The sequence below is a fragment of the Pavona decussata genome, unplaced genomic scaffold, assembly GCF_977016875.1.
Source record: "Pavona decussata unplaced genomic scaffold, jaPavDecu1.1 SCAFFOLD_334, whole genome shotgun sequence".
Classification (NCBI taxonomy): Eukaryota; Metazoa; Cnidaria; class Anthozoa; order Scleractinia; family Agariciidae; genus Pavona; species Pavona decussata.
In genome coordinates this window covers 117057-132714 of record NW_028145722.1, presented here as the reverse complement: position 1 = coordinate 132714, position 15658 = coordinate 117057, and the positions used below count along the sequence as shown (strand labels likewise).

Below are 15658 nucleotides of genomic sequence, written 5' to 3'. Positions count from 1 at the left end.
AAACCAGGGTGACTTAATTCTAATGCCCCTTGACCTCCCCCATAGAGACACAGGCTGTTGACAATCAATTGCATCAAGCTGACACAAAGCCTGGAGTGTGGCCTAAATGCAGGTGAGTGACTTGCAAGTTTGTGTGAAAAGCAGAGGCGTGGGGAGGGAAGTGTTGTGAGACTCAGTTAGGGTGAACTTTCTGTCTCTGCGTAGGTTAAGTGCAGGTATGTTTTTGAAAATCCAGGTAGATATTAGCAGTCAATTTAAGTGGGCTTGTCCCAAGTTGAGCTGCTACATGCGAGACTTAGTACATTTTGCCTGCAAACTCAATTTTTGCCTTCCAGAGAGCTATTTGCCTGTGATAATTATTAGCAGTCAATTTAAGTGGGCTTGTCCCAAGTTGAGCTGCTACATGCGAGACTTAGTACATTTTGCCTGCAAACTCAATTTTTGCCTTCCAGAGAGCTATTTGCCTGTGATATCTGTGCGAATTTGCAAAAACGTGCCTGCTAGAACTGGGCCTGAAGCTGGGCACCGCCCAGCTTCAGGCCTCTGTGGTTCTCCAAACTTGAGGGGGCTTGCCGTCAAGGACCAGTCTGTGAGCTAGCCCAGGGTGAGGGCTTACTGCTGGGGGGTAGCTCTTGGTTGTGTGTCAAAAGCTCCGGGGTGGGGAGGGGAGGGTATTGTAGCCTTCAGCTTGGTCCAATTTGCTGTTTTTCTTAAACCAGGGTGACTTAATTCTAATGCCCCTTGACCTCCCCCATAGAGACACAGGCTGTTGACAATCAATTGCATCAAGCTGACACAAAGCCTGGAGTGTGGCCTAAATGCAGGTGAGTGACTTGCAAGTTTGTGTGAAAAGCAGAGGCGTGGGGAGGGAAGTGTTGTGAGACTCAGTTAGGGTGAACTTTCTGTCTCTGCGTAGGTTAAGTGCAGGTATGTTTTTGAAAATCCAGGTAGATATTAGCAGTCAATTTAAGTGGGCTTGTCCCAAGTTGAGCTGCTACATGCGAGACTTAGTACATTTTGCCTGCAAACTCAATTTTTGCCTTCCAGAGAGCTATTTGCCTGTGATATCTGTGCGAATTTGCAAAAACGTGCCTGCTAGAACTGGGCCTGAAGCTGGGCACCGCCCAGCTTCAGGCCTCTGTGGTTCTCCAAACTTGAGGGGGCTTGCCGTCAAGGACCAGTCTGTGAGCTAGCCCAGGGTGAGGGCTTACTGCTGGGGGGTAGCTCTTGGTTGTGTGTCAAAAGCTCCGGGGTGGGGAGGGGAGGGTATTGTAGCCTTCAGCTTGGTCCAATTTGCTGTTTTTCTTAAACCAGGGTGACTTAATTCTAATGCCCCTTGACCTCCCCCATAGAGACACAGGCTGTTGACAATCAATTGCATCAAGCTGACACAAAGCCTGGAGTGTGGCCTAAATGCAGGTGAGTGACTTGCAAGTTTGTGTGAAAAGCAGAGGGGTGGGGAGGGAAGTGTTGTGAGACTCAGTTAGGGTGAACTTTCTGTCTCTGCGTAGGTTAAGTGCAGGTATGTTTTTGAAAATCCAGGTAGATATTAGCAGTCAATTTAAGTGGGCTTGTCCCAAGTTGAGCTGCTACATGCGAGACTTAGTACATTTTGCCTGCAAACTCAATTTTTGCCTTCCAGAGAGCTATTTGCCTGTGATATCTGTGCGAATTTGCAAAAACGTGCCTGCTAGAACTGGGCCTGAAGCTGGGCACCGCCCAGCTTCAGGCCTCTGTGGTTCTCCAAACTTGAGGGGGCTTGCCGTCAAGGACCAGTCTGTGAGCTAGCCCAGGGTGAGGGCTTACTGCTGGGGGGTAGCTCTTGGTTGTGTGTCAAAAGCTCCGGGGTGGGGAGGGGAGGGTATTGTAGCCTTCAGCTTGGTCCAATTTGCTGTTTTTCTTAAACCAGGGTGACTTAATTCTAATGCCCCTTGACCTCCCCCATAGAGACACAGGCTGTTGACAACCAATTGCATCAAGCTGACACAAAGCCTGGAGTGTGGCCTAAATGCAGGTGAGTGACTTGCAAGTTTGTGTGAAAAGCAGAGGGGTGGGGAGGGAAGTGTTGTGACACTCAGTTAGGGTGAACTTTCTGTCTCTGCGTAGGTTAAGTGCAGGTATGTTTTTGAAAATCCAGGTAGATATTAGCAGTCAATTTAAGTGGGCTTGTCCCAAGTTGAGCTGCTACATGCGAGACTTAGTACATTTTGCCTGCAAACTCAATTTTTGCCTTCCAGAGAGCTATTTGCCTGTGATATCTGTGCGAATTTGCAAAAACGTGCCTGCTAGAACTGGGCCTGAAGCTGGGCACCGCCCAGCTTCAGGCCTCTGTGGTTCTCCAAACTTGAGGGGGCTTCCCGTCAAGGACTAGTCTGTGAGCTAGCCCAGGGTGAGGGCTTACTGCTGGGGGGTAGCTCTTGGTTGTGTGTCAAAAGCTCCGGGGTGGGGAGGGGAGGGTATTGTAGCCTTCAGCTTGGTCCAATTTGCTGTTTTTCTTAAACCAGGGTGACTTAATTCTAATGCCCCTTGACCTCCCCCATAGAGACACAGGCTGTTGACAACCAATTGCATCAAGCTGACACAAAGCCTGGAGTGTGGCCTAAATGCAGGTGAGTGACTTGGAAGTTTGTGTGAAAAGCAGTGGGGTGGGGAGGGAAGTGTTGTGAGACTCAGTTAGGGTGAACTTTCTGTCTCTGCGTAGGTTAAGTGCAGGTATGTTTTTGAAAATCCAGGTAGATATTAGCAGTCAATTTAAGTGGGCTTGTCCCAAGTTGAGCTGCTACATGCGAGACTTAGTACATTTTGCCTGCAAACTCAATTTTTGCCTTCCAGAGAGCTATTTGCCTGTGATATCTGTGCGAATTTGCAAAAACGTGCCTGCTAGAACTGGGCCTGAAGCTGGGCACCGCCCAGCTTCAGGCCTCTGTGGTTCTCCAAACTTGAGGGGGCTTGCCGTCAAGGACTAGTCTGTGAGCTAGCCCAGGGTGAGGGCTTACTGCTGGGGGGTAGCTCTTGGTTGTGTGTCAAAAGCTCCGGGGTGGGGAGGGGAGGGTATTGTAGCCTTCAGCTTGGTCCAATTTGCTGTTTTTCTTAAACCAGGGTGACTTAATTCTAATGCCCCTTGACCTCCCCCATAGAGACACAGGCTGTTGACAATCAATTGCATCTAGCTGACACAAAGCCTGGAGTGTGGCCTAAATGCAGGTGAGTGACTTGCAAGTTTGTGTGAAAAGCAGAGGGGTGGAGAGGGAAGTGTTGTGAGACTCAGTTAGGGTGAACTTTCTGTCTCTGCGTAGGTTAAGTGCAGGTATGTTTTTGAAAATCCAGGTAGATATTAGCAGTCAATTTAAGTGGGCTTGTCCCAAGTTGAGCTGCTACATGCGAGACTTAGTACATTTTGCCTGCAAACTCAATTTTTGCCTTCCAGAGAGCTATTTGCCTGTGATAATTATTAGCAGTCAATTTAAGTTGGCTTGTCCCAAGTTGAGCTGCTACATGCGAGACTTAGTACATTTTGCCTGCAAACTCAATTTTTGCCTTCCAGAGAGCTATTTGCCTGTGATATCTGTGCGAATTTGCAAAAACGTGCCTGCTAGAACTGGGCCTGAAGCTGGGCACCGCCCAGCTTCAGGCCGCTGTGGTTCTCCAAACTTGAGGGGGCTTGCCGTCAAGGACCAGTCTGTGAGCTAGCCCAGGGTGAGGGCTTACTGCTGGGGGGTAGCTCTTGGTTGTGTGTCAAAAGCTCCGGGGTGGGGAGGGGAGGGTATTGTAGCCTTCAGCTTGGTCCAATTTGCTGTTTTTCTTAAACCAGGGTGACTTAATTCTAATGCCCCTTGACCTCCCCCATAGAGACACAGGCTGTTGACAATCAATTGCATCAAGCTGACACAAAGCCTGGAGTGTGGCCTAAATGCAGGTGAGTGACTTGCAAGTTTGTGTGAAAAGCAGAGGGGTGGGGAGGGAAGTGTTGTGAGACTCAGTTAGGGTGAACTTTCTGTCTCTGCGTAGGTTAAGTGCAGGTATGTTTTTGAAAATCCAGGTAGATATTAGCAGTCAATTTAAGTGGGCTTGTCCCAAGTTGAGCTGCTACATGCGAGACTTAGTACATTTTGCCTGCAAACTCAATTTTTGCCTTCCAGAGAGCTATTTGCCTGTGATATCTGTGCGAATTTGCAAAAACGTGCCTGCTAGAACTGGGCCTGAAGCTGGGCACCGCCCAGCTTCAGGCCTCTGTGGTTCTCCAAACTTGAGGGGGCTTGCCGTCAAGGACTAGTCTGTGAGCTAGCCCAGGGTGAGGGCTTACTGCTGGGGGGTAGCTCTTGGTTGTGTGTCAAAAGCTCCGGGGTGGGGAGGGGAGGGTATTGTAGCCTTCAGCTTGGTCCAATTTGCTGTTTTTCTTAAACCAGGGTGACTTAATTCTAATGCCCCTTGACCTCCCCCATAGAGACACAGGCTGTTGACAACCAATTGCATCAAGCTGACACAAAGCCTGGAGTGTGGCCTAAATGCAGGTGAGTGACTTGCAAGTTTGTGTGAAAAGCAGAGGGGTGGGGAGGGAAGTGTTGTGAGACTCAGTTAGGGTGAACTTTCTGTCTCTGCGTAGGTTAAGTGCAGGTATGTTTTTGAAAATCCAGGTAGACATTAGCAGTCAATTTAAGTGGGCTTGTCCCAAGTTGAGCTGCTGGGTGGGGAGGGAAGTGTTGTGAGACTCAGTTAGGGTGAACTTTCTGTCTCTGCGTAGGTTAAGTGCAGGTATGTTTTTGAAAATCCAGGTAGATATTAGCAGTCAATTTAAGTGGGCTTGTCCCAAGTTGAGCTGCTACATGCGAGACTTAGTACATTTTGCCTGCAAACTCAAATTTTGCCTTCCAGAGAGCTATTTCCCTGTGATATCTGTGCGAATTTGCAAAAACGTGCCTGCTAGAACTGGGCCTGAAGCTGGGCACCGCCCAGCTTCAGGCCTCTGTGGTTCTCCAAACTTGAGGGGGCTTGCCGTCAAGGACTAGTCTGTGAGCTAGCCCAGGGTAAGAACTTACTGCTGGGGGGTAGCTCTTGGTTGTGTGTCAAAAGCTCCGGGGTGGGGAGGGGAGGGTATTGTAGCCTTCAGCTTGGTCCAATTTGCTGTTTTTCTTAAACCAGGGTGACTTAATTCTAATGCCCCTTGACCTCCCCCATAGAGACACAGGCTGTTGACAACCAATTGCATCAAGCTGACACAAAGCCTGGAGTGTGGCCTAAATGCAGGTGAGTGACTTGGAAGTTTGTGTGAAAAGCAGAGGGGTGGGGAGGGAAGTGTTGTGAGACTCAGTTAGGGTGAACTTTCTGTCTCTGCGTAGGTTAAGTGCAGGTATGTTTTTGAAAATCCAGGTAGACATTAGCAGTCAATTTAAGTGGGCTTGTCCCAAGTTGAGCTGCTGGGTGGGGAGGGAAGTGTTGTGAGACTCAGTTAGGGTGAACTTTCTGTCTCTGCGTAGGTTAAGTGCAGGTATGTTTTTGAAAATCCAGGTAGATATTAGCAGTCAATTTAAGTGGGCTTGTCCCAAGTTGAGCTGCTACATGCGAGACTTAGTACATTTTGCCTGCAAACTCAAATTTTGCCTTCCAGAGAGCTATTTCCCTGTGATATCTGTGCGAATTTGCAAAAACGTGCCTGCTAGAACTGGGCCTGAAGCTGGGCACCGCCCAGCTTCAGGCCTCTGTGGTTCTCCAAACTTGAGGGGGCTTGCCGTCAAGGACTAGTCTGTGAGCTAGCCCAGGGTAAGAACTTACTGCTGGGGGGTAGCTCTTGGTTGTGTGTCAAAAGCTCCGGGGTGGGGAGGGGAGGGTATTGTAGCCTTCAGCTTGGTCCAATTTGCTGTTTTTCTTAAACCAGGGTGACTTAATTCTAATGCCCCTTGACCTCCCCCATAGAGACACAGGCTGTTGACAACCAATTGCATCAAGCTGACACAAAGCCTGGAGTGTGGCCTAAATGCAGGTGAGTGACTTGGAAGTTTGTGTGAAAAGCAGAGGGGTGGGGAGGGAAGTGTTGTGAGACTCAGTTAGGGTGAACTTTCTGTCTCTGCGTAGGTTAAGTGCAGGTATGTTTTTGAAAATCCAGGTAGACATTAGCAGTCAATTTAAGTGGGCTTGTCCCAAGTTGAGCTGCTGGGTGGGGAGGGAAGTGTTGTGAGACTCAGTTAGGGTGAACTTTCTGTCTCTGCGTAGGTTAAGTGCAGGTATGTTTTTGAAAATCCAGGTAGATATTAGCAGTCAATTTAAGTGGGCTTGTCCCAAGTTGAGCTGCTACATGCGAGACTTAGTACATTTTGCCTGCAAACTCAAATTTTGCCTTCCAGAGAGCTATTTCCCTGTGATATCTGTGCGAATTTGCAAAAACGTGCCTGCTAGAACTGGGCCTGAAGCTGGGCACCGCCCAGCTTCAGGCCTCTGTGGTTCTCCAAACTTGAGGGGGCTTGCCGTCAAGGACTAGTCTGTGAGCTAGCCCAGGGTAAGGGCTTACTGCTGGGGGGTAGCTCTTGGTTGTGTGTCAAAAGCTCCGGGGTGGGGAGGGGAGGGTATTGTAGCCTTCAGCTTGGTCCAATTTGCTGTTTTTCTTAAACCAGGGTGACTTAATTCTAATGCCCCTTGACCTCCCCCATAGAGACACAGGCTGTTGACAACCAATTGCATCAAGCTGACACAAAGCCTGGAGTGTGGCCTAAATGCAGGTGAGTGACTTGCAAGTTTGTGTGAAAAGCAGAGGGGTGGGGAGGGAAGTGTTGTGACACTCAGTTAGGGTGAACTTTCTGTCTCTGCGTAGGTTAAGTGCAGGTATGTTTTTGAAAATCCAGGTAGATATTAGCAGTCAATTTAAGTGGGCTTGTCCCAAGTTGAGCTGCTACATGCGAGACTTAGTACATTTTGCCTGCAAACTCAATTTTTGCCTTCCAGAGAGCTATTTGCCTGTGATATCTGTGCGAATTTGCAAAAACGTGCCTGCTAGAACTGGGCCTGAAGCTGGGCACCGCCCAGCTTCAGGCCTCTGTGGTTCTCCAAACTTGAGGGGGCTTGCCGTCAAGGACCAGTCTGTGAGCTAGCCCAGGGTGAGGGCTTACTGCTGGGGGGTAGCTCTTGGTTGTGTGTCAAAAGCTCCGGGGTGGGGAGGGGAGGGTATTGTAGCCTTCAGCTTGGTCCAATTTGCTGTTTTTCTTAAACCAGGGTGACTTAATTCTAATGCCCCTTGACCTCCCCCATAGAGACACAGGCTGTTGACAACCAATTGCATCAAGCTGACACAAAGCCTGGAGTGTGGCCTAAATGCAGGTGAGTGACTTGCAAGTTTGTGTGAAAAGCAGAGGGGTGGGGAGGGAAGTGTTGTGAGACTCAGTTAGGGTGAACTTTCTGTCTCTGCGTAGGTTAAGTGCAGGTATGTTTTTGAAAATCCAGGTAGATATTAGCAGTCAATTTAAGTGGGCTTGTCCCAAGTTGAGCTGCTACATGCGAGACTTAGTACATTTTGCCTGCAAACTCAATTTTTGCCTTCCAGAGAGCTATTTGCCTGTGATATCTGTGCGAATTTGCAAAAACGTGCCTGCTAGAACTGGGCCTGAAGCTGGGCACCGCCCAGCTTCAGGCCTCTGTGGTTCTCCAAACTTGAGGGGGCTTGCCGTCAAGGACTAGTCTGTGAGCTAGCCCAGGGTGAGGGCTTACTGCTGGGGGGTAGCTCTTGGTTGTGTGTCAAAAGCTCCGGGGTGGGGAGGGGAGGGTATTGTAGCCTTCAGCTTGGTCCAATTTGCTGTTTTTCTTAAACCAGGGTGACTTAATTCTAATGCCCCTTGACCTCCCCCATAGAGACACAGGCTGTTGACAACCAATTGCATCAAGCTGACACAAAGCCTGGAGTGTGGCCTAAATGCAGGTGAGTGACTTGCAAGTTTGTGTGAAAAGCAGAGGGGTGGGGAGGGAAGTGTTGTGAGACTCAGTTAGGGTGAACTTTCTGTCTCTGCGTAGGTTAAGTGCAGGTATGTTTTTGAAAATCCAGGTAGACATTAGCAGTCAATTTAAGTGGGCTTGTCCCAAGTTGAGCTGCTGGGTGGGGAGGGAAGTGTTGTGAGACTCAGTTAGGGTGAACTTTCTGTCTCTGCGTAGGTTAAGTGCAGGTATGTTTTTGAAAATCCAGGTAGATATTAGCAGTCAATTTAAGTGGGCTTGTCCCAAGTTGAGCTGCTACATGCGAGACTTAGTACATTTTGCCTGCAAACTCAAATTTTGCCTTCCAGAGAGCTATTTCCCTGTGATATCTGTGCGAATTTGCAAAAACGTGCCTGCTAGAACTGGGCCTGAAGCTGGGCACCGCCCAGCTTCAGGCCTCTGTGGTTCTCCAAACTTGAGGGGGCTTGCCGTCAAGGACTAGTCTGTGAGCTAGCCCAGGGTAAGGGCTTACTGCTGGGGGGTAGCTCTTGGTTGTGTGTCAAAAGCTCCGGGGTGGGGAGGGGAGGGTATTGTAGCCTTCAGCTTGGTCCAGTTTGCTGTTTTTCTTAAACCAGGGTGACTTAATTCTAATGCCCCTTGACCTCCCCCATAGAGACACAGGCTGTTGACAACCAATTGCATCAAGCTGACACAAAGCCTGGAGTGTGGCCTAAATGCAGGTGAGTGACTTGGAAGTTTGTGTGAAAAGCAGAGGGGTGGGGAGGGAAGTGTTGTGAGACTCAGTTAGGGTGAACTTTCTGTCTCTGCGTAGGTTAAGTGCAGGTATGTTTTTGAAAATCCAGGTAGACATTAGCAGTCAATTTAAGTGGGCTTGTCCCAAGTTGAGCTGCTGGGTGGGGAGGGAAGTGTTGTGAGACTCAGTTAGGGTGAACTTTCTGTCTCTGCGTAGGTTAAGTGCAGGTATGTTTTTGAAAATCCAGGTAGATATTAGCAGTCAATTTAAGTGGGCTTGTCCCAAGTTGAGCTGCTACATGCGAGACTTAGTACATTTTGCCTGCAAACTCAAATTTTGCCTTCCAGAGAGCTATTTCCCTGTGATATCTGTGCGAATTTGCAAAAACGTGCCTGCTAGAACTGGGCCTGAAGCTGGGCACCGCCCAGCTTCAGGCCTCTGTGGTTCTCCAAACTTGAGGGGGCTTGCCGTCAAGGACTAGTCTGTGAGCTAGCCCAGGGTAAGGGCTTACTGCTGGGGGGTAGCTCTTGGTTGTGTGTCAAAAGCTCCGGGGTGGGGAGGGGAGGGTATTGTAGCCTTCAGCTTGGTCCAATTTGCTGTTTTTCTTAAACCAGGGTGACTTAATTCTAATGCCCCTTGACCTCCCCCATAGAGACACAGGCTGTTGACAACCAATTGCATCAAGCTGACACAAAGCCTGGAGTGTGGCCTAAATGCAGGTGAGTGACTTGCAAGTTTGTGTGAAAAGCAGAGGGGTGGGGAGGGAAGTGTTGTGAGACTCAGTTAGGGTGAACTTTCTGTCTCTGCGTAGGTTAAGTGCAGGTATGTTTTTGAAAATCCAGGTAGATATTAGCAGTCAATTTAAGTGGGCTTGTCCCAAGTTGAGCTGCTACATGCGAAACTTAGTACATTTTGCCTGCAAACTCAATTTTTGCCTTCCAGAGAGCTATTTGCCAGTGATATCTGTGCGAATTTGCAAAAACGTGCCTGCTAGAACTGGGCCTGAAGCTGGGCACCGCCCAGCTTCAGGCCTCTGTGGTTCTCCAAACTTGAGGGGGCTTGCCGTCAAGGACCAGTCTGTGAGCTAGCCCAGGGTGAGGGCTTACTGCTGGGGGGTAGCTCTTGGTTGTGTGTCAAAAGCTCCGGGGTGGGGAGGGGAGGGTATTGTAGCCTTCAGCTTGGTCCAATTTGCTGTTTTTCTTAAACCAGGGTGACTTAATTCTAATGCCCCTTGACCTCCCCCATAGAGACACAGGCTGTTGACAACCAATTGCATCAAGCTGACACAAAGCCTGGAGTGTGGCCTAAATGCAGGTGAGTGACTTGCAAGTTTGTGTGAAAAGCAGAGGGGTGGGGAGGGAAGTGTTGTGAGACTCAGTTAGGGTGAACTTTCTGTCTCTGCGTAGGTTAAGTGCAGGTATGTTTTTGAAAATCCAGGTAGATATTAGCAGTCAATTTAAGTGGGCTTGTCCCAAGTTGAGCTGCTACATGCGAGACTTAGTACATTTTGCCTGCAAACTCAATTTTTGCCTTCCAGAGAGCTATTTGCCTGTGATATCTGTGCGAATTTGCAAAAACGTGCCTGCTAGAACTGGGCCTGAAGCTGGGCACCGCCCAGCTTCAGGCCTCTGTGGTTCTCCAAACTTGAGGGGGCTTGCCGTCAAGGACCAGTCTGTGAGCTAGCCCAGGGTGAGGGCTTACTGCTGGGGGGTAGCTCTTGGTTGTGTGTCAAAAGCTCCGGGGTGGGGAGGGGAGGGTATTGTAGCCTTCAGCTTGGTCCAATTTGCTGTTTTTCTTAAACCAGGGTGACTTAATTCTAATGCCCCTTGACCTCCCCCATAGAGACACAGGCTGTTGACAATCAATTGCATCAAGCTGACACAAAGCCTGGAGTGTGGCCTAAATGCAGGTGAGTGACTTGCAAGTTTGTGTGAAAAGCAGAGGGGTGGGGAGGGAAGTGTTGTGAGACTCAGTTAGGGTGAACTTTCTGTCTCTGCGTAGGTTAAGTGCAGGTATGTTTTTGAAAATCCAGGTAGATATTAGCAGTCAATTTAAGTGGGCTTGTCCCAAGTTGAGCTGCTACATGCGAGACTTAGTACATTTTGCCTGCAAACTCAATTTTTGCCTTCCAGAGAGCTATTTGCCTGTGTTAATTATTAGCAGTCAATTTAAGTGGGCTTGTCCCAAGTTGAGCTGCTACATGCGAGACTTAGTACATTTTGCCTGCAAACTCAATTTTTGCCTTCCAGAGAGCTATTTGCCTGTGATATCTGTGCGAATTTGCAAAAACGTGCCTGCTAGAACTGGGCCTGAAGCTGGGCACCGCCCAGCTTCAGGCCTCTGTGGTTCTCCAAACTTGAGGGGGCTTGCCGTCAAGGACCAGTCTGTGAGCTAGCCCAGGGTGAGGGCTTACTGCTGGGGGGTAGCTCTTGGTTGTGTGTCAAAAGCTCCGGGGTGGGGAGGGGAGGGTATTGTAGCCTTCAGCTTGGTCCAATTTGCTGTTTTTCTTAAACCAGGGTGACTGAATTCTAATGCCCCTTGACCTCCCCCATAGAGACACAGGCTGTTGACAACCAATTGCATCAAGCTGACACAAAGCCTGGAGTGTGGCCTAAATGCAGGTGAGTGACTTGCAAGTTTGTGTGAAAAGCAGAGGGGTGGGGAGGGAAGTGTTGTGAGACTCAGTTAGGGTGAACTTTCTGTCTCTGCGTAGGTTAAGTGCAGGTATGTTTTTGAAAATCCAGGTAGATATTAGCAGTCAATTTAAGTGGGCTTGTCCCAAGTTGAGCTGCTACATGCGAGACTTAGTACATTTTGCCTGCAAACTCAATTTTTGCCTTCCAGAGAGCTATTTGCCTGTGATATCTGTGCGAATTTGCAAAAACGTGCCTGCTAGAACTGGGCCTGAAGCTGGGCACCGCCCAGCTTCAGGCCTCTGTGGTTCTCCAAACTTGAGGGGGCTTGCCGTCAAGGACCAGTCTGTGAGCTAGCCCAGGGTGAGGGCTTACTGCTGGGGGGTAGCTCTTGGTTGTGTGTCAAAAGCTCCGGGGTGGGGAGGGGAGGGTATTGTAGCCTTCAGCTTGGTCCAATTTGCTGTTTTTCTTAATTCTAATGCCCCTTGACCTCCCCCATAGAGACACAGGCTGTTGACAATCAATTGCATCAAGCTGACACAAAGCCTGGAGTGTGGCCTAAATGCAGCTGAGTGACTTGCAAGTTTGTGTGAAAAGCAGAGGGGTGGGGAGGGAAGTGTTGTGAGACTCAGTTAGGGTGAACTTTCTGTCTCTGCGTAGGTTAAGTGCAGGTATGTTTTTGAAAATCCAGGTAGATATTAGCAGTCAATTTAAGTGGGCTTGTCCCAAGTTGAGCTGCTGGGTGGGGAGGGAAGTGTTGTGAGACTCAGTTAGGGTGAACTTTCTGTCTCTGCGTAGGTTAAGTGCAGGTATGTTTTTGAAAATCCAGGTAGATATTAGCAGTCAATTTAAGTGGGCTTGTCCCAAGTTGAGCTGCTACATGCGAGACTTAGTACATTTTGCCTGCAAACTCAATTTTTGCCTTCCAGAGAGCTATTTGCCTGTGATATTTGTGCGAATTTGCAAAAACGTGCCTGCTAGAACTGGGCCTGAAGCTGGGCACCGCCCAGCTTCAGGCCTCTGTGGTTCTCCAAACTTGAGGGGGCTTGCCGTCAAGGACCAGTCTGTGAGCTAGCCCAGGGTGAGGGCTTACTGCTGGGGGGTAGCTCTTGGTTGTGTGTCAAAAGCTCCGGGGTGGGGAGGGGAGGGTATTGTAGCCTTCAGCTTGGTCCAATTTGCTGTTTTTCTTAAACCAGGGTGACTTAATTCTAATGCCCCTTGACCTCCCCCATAGAGACACAGGCTGTTGACAATCAATTGCATCAAGCTGACACAAAGCCTGGAGTGTGGCCTAAATGCAGGTGAGTGACTTGCAAGTTTGTGTGAAAAGCAGAGGGGTGGGGAGGGAAGTGTTGTGAGACTCAGTTAGGGTGAACTTTCTGTCTCTGCGTAGGTTAAGTGCAGGTATGTTTTTGAAAATCCAGGTAGATATTAGCAGTCAATTTAAGTGGGCTTGTCCCAAGTTGAGCTGCTACATGCGAGACTTAGTACATTTTGCCTGCAAACTCAATTTTTGCCTTCCAGAGAGCTATTTGCCTGTGATATTTGTGCGAATTTGCAAAAACGTGCCTGCTAGAACTGGGCCTGAAGCTGGGCACCGCCCAGCTTCAGGCCGCTGTGGTTCTCCAAACTTGAGGGGGCTTGCCGTCAAGGACCAGTCTGTGAGCTAGCCCAGGGTGAGGGCTTACTGCTGGGGGGTAGCTCTTGGTTGTGTGTCAAAAGCTCCGGGGTGGGGAGGGGAGGGTATTGTAGCCTTCAGCTTGGTCCAATTTGCTGTTTTTCTTAAACCAGGGTGACTTAATTCTAATGCCCCTTGACCTCCCCCATAGAGACACAGGCTGTTGACAACCAATTGCATCAAGCTGACACAAAACCTGGAGTGTGGCCTAAATGCAGGTGAGTGACTTGCAAGTTTGTGTGAAAAGCAGAGGGGTGGGGAGGGAAGTGTTGTGAGACTCAGTTAGGGTGAACTTTCTGTCTCTGCGTAGGTTAAGTGCAGGTATGTTTTTGAAAATCCAGGTAGATATTAGCAGTCAATTTAAGTGGGCTTGTCCCAAGTTGAGCTGCTACATGCGAGACTTAGTACATTTTGCCTGCAAACTCAATTTTTGCCTTCCAGAGAGCTATTTGCCTGTGATATCTGTGCGAATTTGCAAAAACGTGCCTGCTAGAACTGGGCCTGAAGCTGGGCACCGCCCAGCTTAAGGCCGCTGTGGTTCTCCAAACTTGAGGGGGCTTCCCGTCAAGGACCAGTCTGTGAGCTAGCCCAGGGTGAGGGCTTACTGCTGGGGGGTAGCTCTTGGTTGTGTGTCAAAAGCTCCGGGGTGGGGAGGGGAGGGTATTGTAGCCTTCAGCTTGGTCCAATTTGCTGTTTTTCTTAAACCAGGGTGACTGAATTCTAATGCCCCTTGACCTCCCCCATAGAGACACAGGCTGTTGACAACCAATTGCATCAAGCTGACACAAAGCCTGGAGTGTGGCCTAAATGCAGGTGAGTGACTTGCAAGTTTGTGTGAAAAGCAGAGGGGTGGGGAGGGAAGTGTTGTGAGACTCAGTTAGGGTGAACTTTCTGTCTCTGCGTAGGTTAAGTGCAGGTATGTTTTTGAAAATCCAGGTAGATATTAGCAGTCAATTTAAGTGGGCTTGTCCCAAGTTGAGCTGCTACATGCGAGACTTAGTACATTTTGCCTGCAAACTCAATTTTTGCCTTCCAGAGAGCTATTTGCCTGTGATATTTGTGCGAATTTGCAAAAACGTGCCTGCTAGAACTGGGCCTGAAGCTGGGCACCGCCCAGCTTCAGGCCTCTGTGGTTCTCCAAACTTGAGGGGGCTTGCCGTCAAGGACCAGTCTGTGAGCTAGCCCAGGGTGAGGGCTTACTGCTGGGGGGTAGCTCTTGGTTGTGTGTCAAAAGCTCCGGGGTGGGGAGGGGAGGGTATTGTAGCCTTCAGCTTGGTCCAATTTGCTGTTTTTCTTAAACCAGGGTGACTTAATTCTAATGCCCCTTGACCTCCCCCATAGAGACACAGGCTGTTGACAATCAATTGCATCAAGCTGACACAAAGCCTGGAGTGTGGCCTAAATGCAGGTGAGTGACTTGCAAGTTTGTGTGAAAAGCAGAGGGGTGGGGAGGGAAGTGTTGTGAGACTCAGTTAGGGTAAACTTTCTGTCTCTGCGTAGGTTAAGTGCAGGTATGTTTTTGAAAATCCAGGTAGATATTAGCAGTCAATTTAAGTGGGCTTGTCCCAAGTTGAGCTGCTACATGCGAGACTTAGTACATTTTGCCTGCAAACTCAATTTTTGCCTTCCAGAGAGCTATTTGCCTGTGATATCTGTGCGAATTTGCAAAAACGTGCCTGCTAGAACTGGGCCTGAAGCTGGGCACCGCCCAGCTTCAGGCCGCTGTGGTTCTCCAAACTTGAGGGGGCTTGCCGTCAAGGACCAGTCTGTGAGCTAGCCCAGGGTGAGGGCTTACTGCTGGGGGGTAGCTCTTGGTTGTGTGTCAAAAGCTCCGGGGTGGGGAGGGGAGGGTATTGTAGCCTTCAGCTTGGTCCAATTTGCTGTTTTTCTTAAACCAGGGTGACTTAATTCTAATGCCCCTTGACCTCCCCCATAGAGACACAGGCTGTTGACAACCAATTGCATCAAGCTGACACAAAGCCTGGAGTGTGGCCTAAATGCAGGTGAGTGACTTGCAAGTTTGTGTGAAAAGCAGAGGGGTGGGGAGGGAAGTGTTGTGAGACTCAGTTAGGGTGAACTTTCTGTCTCTGCGTAGGTTAAGTGCAGGTATGTTTTTGAAAATCCAGGTAGATATTAGCAGTCAATTTAAGTGGGCTTGTCCCAAGTTGAGCTGCTACATGCGAGACTTAGTACATTTTGCCTGCAAACTCAATTTTTGCCTTCCAGAGAGCTATTTGCCTGTGATATCTGTGCGAATTTGCAAAAACGTGCCTGCTAGAACTGGGCCTGAAGCTGGGCACCGCCCAGCTTAAGGCCGCTGTGGTTCTCCAAACTTGAGGGGGCTTGCCGTCAAGGACCAGTCTGTGAGCTAGCCCAGGGTGAGGGCTTACTGCTGGGGGGTAGCTCTTGGTTGTGTGTCAAAAGCTCCGGGGTGGGGAGGGGAGGGTATTGTAGCCTTCAGCTTGGTCCAATTTGCTGTTTTTCTTAAACCAGGGTGACTGAATTCTAATGCCCCTTGACCTCCCCCATAGAGACACAGGCTGTTGACAACCAATTGCATCAAGCTGACACAAAGCCTGGAGTGTGGCCTAAATGCAGGTGAGTGACTTGCAAGTTTGTGTGAAAAGCAGAGGGGTGGGGAGGGAAGTGTTGTGAGACTCAGTTAGGGTGAACTTTCTGTCTCTGCGTAGGTTAAGTGCA

At 49.3% G+C, this 15658-nt stretch overlaps 1 long non-coding RNA gene across 1 annotated transcript; it reads left to right on the top strand.

Annotated features, from left to right (window-relative positions):
* The first annotated feature begins 43 nt into the window (after positions 1-43).
* LOC146453388 (uncharacterized) lies at positions 44-1419 on the top strand. The gene is made up of 3 exons (XR_014859511.1): positions 44-112; positions 758-824; positions 1353-1419. It is a non-coding gene; the product is annotated as an uncharacterized LOC146453388 (long non-coding RNA).
* Positions 1420-15658: the final 14239 nt, after the last annotated feature.